The sequence below is a fragment of the Grammomys surdaster genome, unplaced genomic scaffold (assembly GCF_004785775.1).
Source record: "Grammomys surdaster isolate TR1022 unplaced genomic scaffold, NIH_TR_1.0 164, whole genome shotgun sequence".
NCBI lineage: Eukaryota > Metazoa > Chordata > Mammalia > Rodentia > Muridae > Grammomys > Grammomys surdaster.
In genome coordinates this window covers 1,621,313-1,627,089 of record NW_021604612.1, presented here as the reverse complement: position 1 = coordinate 1,627,089, position 5,777 = coordinate 1,621,313, and the positions used below count along the sequence as shown (strand labels likewise).

General features: G+C 49.9%; 1 protein-coding gene across 1 annotated transcript in view; it reads left to right on the top strand.

Moving 5' to 3' along the window:
• The window catches only part of Cmklr1 (chemerin chemokine-like receptor 1), a 34,999-nt gene that overhangs the window by 26,362 nt on the left and 2,860 nt on the right, over positions 1-5,777 (top strand). Inside the window, exon 2 of the mRNA XM_028765444.1 lies at positions 4,996-5,095. The gene's annotated coding sequence lies outside the window, so the exon portion shown is untranslated. The remainder of the gene's footprint in view (positions 1-4,995; positions 5,096-5,777) is intronic.

Here is a 5,777-nt window from a genome sequence, read left to right as displayed (position 1 = left end):
TGTTCTGTGTTCTACAACCAAGGGCGGAGGGCGGAGTGATCTGGGCACGAGGAAGCAGTCACTGGCTGAGCACAACGTGAACTGTACTCTGTTACCTTCACGATGGAGCAACCATGGTATTGCCCCTGAAGATGGTGGAACCCGGCAGCTAACGGGGATAACGGGGTTTAGCCCAGCACCTGGGTGACTCTGTAACTCAGCCATTCTCTATCACAAAGAACTGAAACCAGTACAGTGTAGGTAGGGTTAGATACACGAGGACCCACCGTGGAAAGCTGCAGAACCACGGAGTTAAAGGGAGCTACTGCCGGGACCTGCAAACATGACCTCGAGCTTTCTTGTGGCCACATGAAAAGGGGGAGAGATGATTAATTCAGATCACAGATTATGGAGATAGAGGAAGTAACAGTTCTTCAAGGGAGGCCATGTTGCTCTTAACCACAATTTCCTCAAGGGGCTTTCTCCGAGGGTGCCTTCTAGTGCTACCGGAGACCAGTCTTACAGCTTCGCAGGGATGGCTTTCACGAATCGCTGGTTACAGGGACCTTAAGGGGACAATGAAGGGACCCCTGGGAAGGAGGCTCAGAGAGGGCACATTTGTGGGGTCAGGACAGGGGAGGGCTGAGCTCTCGGGATGCAAGGCTAAAGCTTGGAGGCTTGGAGAGATGGGACTAGGGGCTGTCCACTCTTCAGAGGAGTGTGTGTGGGGGTGTGTGAGCCTTTCTGTAGAGTCCCAGGGGTCAGACTATGCTCACACCAGCTGTGTGGCTATAGGCAAGAGGCTTCACCTCTCTGAGCCTGTTTTCTCATTTACCACATGGGGCCAGCTGAACACTACAGAGGCGTGTCTGGCATGGAGCCAGCACTCTGGCCTGGGCTAGCTACATATGTAGACATAGGATGTATATAGGGTCCCGTGTCTTTATTCTATGAGCATCCTGGTGGTAGGGAGGTGTAAGGAGTGTGAGGGACAGGGATATTATATCTCTTTGGAGTTGGCAGAGGCCAGGCATCCATTGTGATCACAGTGTTCCGGGCAGTAGGAGGGAGGTGCTTGTCGTGACTGACAGAACCTGGGAGTCAGGAACTGCCAGCCCTGTGCCCATGTCCTGGCCCTGGACCCAAGCAGGAGGCAGATGGACTGGAACATACCATTCCTCAGGCCTCCCTGGCTGGCCTTTCCCTATCTGCCTTGACAAAGGCCACCGGAGGGGTTAGGAAGGTCAGTCGCAGCACAGTGTGCCAGGCCAGTTCCCAGCAGAACCAGTCTTCCTTTTTGATGGATTTTCCTATCCCCTGGATCCGACCAGCCATAGACAAAGAGAATTTTGGGAAGCTGGTTACGATGGCAGACACCCCATAATCCCGGCAGTTGGAGGCAGGGGATCACTAGTTTGAAGACCACCTGACCTACAAAACAAGATTTTCTCTCTCTCAAAACATGCAAACACCAAGTAGAAAAGATGAGCAAAATTTTTAAAAAGGAAAATAAAGAAAAGATGAGAGAGAGAGAGAGAGAGAGAGAGAGAGAGAGAGAGAGAGAGGGAGAGAGGGAGGACACCTATTTGGACTGAAATGGCTTGTGCTCTGAGCACACGTGGCCTTTTCTTGCTATTTCTTGTCACAACATCCTGCTGTACAAAGACTGTGCTCACGGCGCGTCCATGACATTAGACATTAAACTGAATCCCCGGGAAAGTTAAAGTATCCAGCAGGATGCACGTGGTTTTATATGCAGATATTAGACTGTTTTAGAACTGGATGCTAGGAGTTGCGTATTGGAAGTTAGTCCTTGCAGACTCTTACAGTAAAGGACCTGGCACCCTTTCTCTTCACATCCCCTTATAGACAAGGCAGCTCAGGTGACTCCCTCCAGGTCCCCAGGAACAGAAAAAGGCTTCCCCCACCTCCCCGGAGGGCTAAGAGCAGGGAAGCAAAGGCTACATCATCAGAGAAACCTACTCTGCTGGCCCTGGCTCAGCCTCTGACCCCAGCTACTCCCAGCCCAGCCTACAAACCAGACATGACATCATCTGGGTCATCTTCCTATGGCCAGCAGCGAATGTCTCTGAATTCCCTGTGCCACGGTGGGGGCCGATGGGTTGAGCACCCTCCATCCTCTCTCAGCCTTCATAACCTGGTTCCTGCGCAGCCTTTACCAGCTCAGAGGTCCTTTGTCCCAGAAAACTGGATGCCAGCCCTTCTTACTTCTTGTGATATCTGGGGCTCACCCTGGCCCAGTACTATCTCTCTGTCTATGCATCTGAGTCCACTGTGGGGAGAAACCCCATGTCCTGGGATCATGGACACACACGTACATATACATACATACATACATACATACATACATACACATACAAACACATATACACACATACACACCCACATATATACATACACACATACACACACATACACACATACACACATACATACATACACACATACACACCCACATATACACACACACTACATACACACATACATACATACACACATACACACATACACACCCACATATACACACACACATACACACACACACACACATACACACACACACACACACACACACACACACACACACGGTAGCTGTCCTGAAGTTCCATGGCATGGCAGTTAAACCCTGGGCTCTGCTGGCTTCTGATGGCTTTCTCGCCCATCTGTGAGCTTGGTCAGGGCCTTCTGCTCCCCAAGCCACATGATAGCCCTTGCAGGGTTAAACCGGGGGCACCAGAGAAGCTGGGGAGATGGTTCCCTCAGTTCAGAGCTTGCTCTACCACCATGAGGACTATGTTCAATCTCCAGAACAACAGCAACAAAGAGATAAGAGATCGAGGGGAGAAGTCTGTGTCCTCCACAAGAGTGCTTACTGACATGCTTACACACATGCTTACCCACAGCGTACACATACATACACACGTGCTTACAGACATGCTTACACACGTGTAGACATGTATGCAGACACATGTTCACACATGCTCACACAGGTGTACACGCTTGCTTACACACATGCTCACCCATCCTTGCACACATATGAACACACATGCAGTGGGGCCTTTGTGAGCGTCCATGCACTCACACTTTGTAGACTGACTGGGAGCCTATTCCAAGGACTCAGCCCAGTCCCTGAACACGTAAGAGTTGAAAATGGCACCTCATATTGTCATGACTGTATCTTCACCAACATTAGGGCCTCTCTCTTTCCCTCCCTCCCTCCTTCTTTTTTTCCCCTACCCCCCTCCGCATGAGGGATGTGACTCCACAGGTGCCACTGAGCACCCGTCCATTGCACTGTATCCCTGCTCTGTCTGTCCATTCTACCCTCTTCATCCCTTGCATACCCTTGGAATAGGCTCTCACTCTGCAAAGTGTGGGCGTGTGCAAGCCCACATCTCTGTCTCTTTATCTCAGAGCCCCAGTGAAAAATGGCTTTCACTTAACAGAGTGCTTTCCCGTAATGAGAGGTGAGCCCAGGCCGCAGAGGAGCAGCCCCAAACGCAGGGTGGCTGGCTGGTAACACGGGAGGCTTTGGCTGGCAGTCTCACTGGGGTTAATACTAAGGGTTTCACTCCTAAGTATTGATGGCTTTCTGTGTTCATTCGTGCCAAGCTAAGTGTCCTATGTCCTGATGCCCACTGCTCTCTAACACACAAACATATTCTGGGATCTGAATGAACCTGTTTTCTCAGTGGGCAGCCCAAAGCTCAGAGAGAAGTCATATGCCCCAGAAGTGCACAGCTTGCAGGTGACAAATCAGAACCCTGCACCCAACCCACTGCCTCAGGCACCTCCAAGTTCACAAATTCTCAAGACGCACCACAGAAACCCAGCAGGGTTGTTACGGGACTGGTTCAGGACCAGCTTGGCAGTCTGCCTTGCAAACACTTGGGGGCTGTGTGGGTCACTTGTCCCCGCACAAGGTCACCAGGACAGGGAGGTCTGTGTCTAATTCACGGTGACCAGCAGGCTCAGAGAAGGCTTTGTAAGCCTCAGTTTTCACGCTTTTTTGAAGGCAGCCTTACTATGTAACCCAGGCTTGCCTCAAACACTCATCATCCCCCTGCCTCAGTCTCCCCAAGTGCCAGAATTATAAACATGAACCATTTTATTCTCCATGTTTCTACTTTTCCAAGCATGTATGTATGTATTGTGTATGTATGTGTGTAGTATGTATGTATGTATGTATGTGTGTATTATGTATATATGTGTGTATTGTATTGTGTATGTATGTATGTATGTAGTATGTATGTATGTAATAGTGTATGTATGTGTATTATGTATGTATATGTGTATTATGTATATATGTGTGTATTGTGTATGTATGTGTGTGTATTATGTATGTATATGTGTATTATGTATGTATGTGTGTATTGTGTATGTATGTGTGTGAGTATGTATGTATGTATATATGTATATATGTATGTATATACTCATTTGTTTGTTTGGCACATGTGTGCAGGCATGAATGTGCCCATGTTCATGTATGGAGGTCAGAGGACAATCCTGAAGACCTGCTTCCCTTCCACCGTGTGGGTCCCTGGGACAGAACTTGGGTTGTCAGCCTCGGCAGCAAGAGTCTTTACCTGCTGAGACGTCTCACTGCCCAGTTTCCATTCATAAGCAGGAGCAGCAATGCCTGCTGGGAAGAGGCCCTGGGAAGACTAGATGGTGTGGAGGGATGTGTCGTAGGTGCCTGGCAGACGCTTGAGCGACTGTTCCACCTTCTCGACGTCCGCTGCCTGCTGGGTTAGTGTTGGCAAGGGCCCACAGGGCCCCTGACAATCTGCACAGCATCTACGGTGCACCCCCAGACTTTAGCCCCATACACCAGTGCTGAGGAGTTATGGCAGCAGATCTGGGTAGAGCCAGTTGGTTCTAGGTTCAAAGCCATGCTTCCCAGCAGGGAAACCTTGACTGAGTGGCTCTCCCTTCTCCTAGTTGTGTCGTCCTCGGGCTCTGAGTCTACCTCCTACCTGTCTTTTCTCCCTGCAGGTATTTCCAGCCACGCACAGTGACCGACCAGCCGAGGACCCATCTGAGGACCCACACTGGAGTTCTGCTCTGCAACAGTGAACAGTGAAGGTCTCCAAAGGTAGGGACTCATGTCTCCAAAGAGGGCTAGTGGCCATCAGCGGGGTGGGGTCAAGGGAGGATGCTAGGATGGTGATCCGCGGGGCTTTAGACATGTGAGTGGAACCACAGTCACAGAAACAGGTTCCCTTCTCCACTCATGTAGAGCTGATGTGATAGTTTATACCCTAAGGGGACGTTGAATGACTATTTGACACAGTATATGGGAAGGAAGGAGGGGTCCTTAAGAGGCAGGTGAGACTCGGGTTGGAACCTTGTCTTTCCCTGCGGTTGATGCAGGGGGCGATATCATTTTTCTCATTTAGCTTCAAATCAATCACTTGTTCTATTGCTTTAATGAAACACCATGACCAAGGCAACTCATAAAAGAAAGTGTTTAACTGGGCTCACCATTCAGAAGGTTAGAGTTTATACCAGCAGAGCAATAGCACAGTTCAGCAGGTAGCAGAACAGTGGCTGAGTAGTCACGTCTCACTAGCAGGAGGCAGAGACGGCATCTGACCCCAGGGACACACCTCCTCCAATGAGGCCACACCTCCGGATCCTTCCCAAATGGTTTCACCAAATGGGGACCCAGTCTTCAAACATATGAACCCATGGGGGCCGTTCTCACCCAAACCACCTTAATAGTGCCCGCCTTGCAAGATGGCTACAGATGTTTGTTAAAGACACAAAGAAGTATT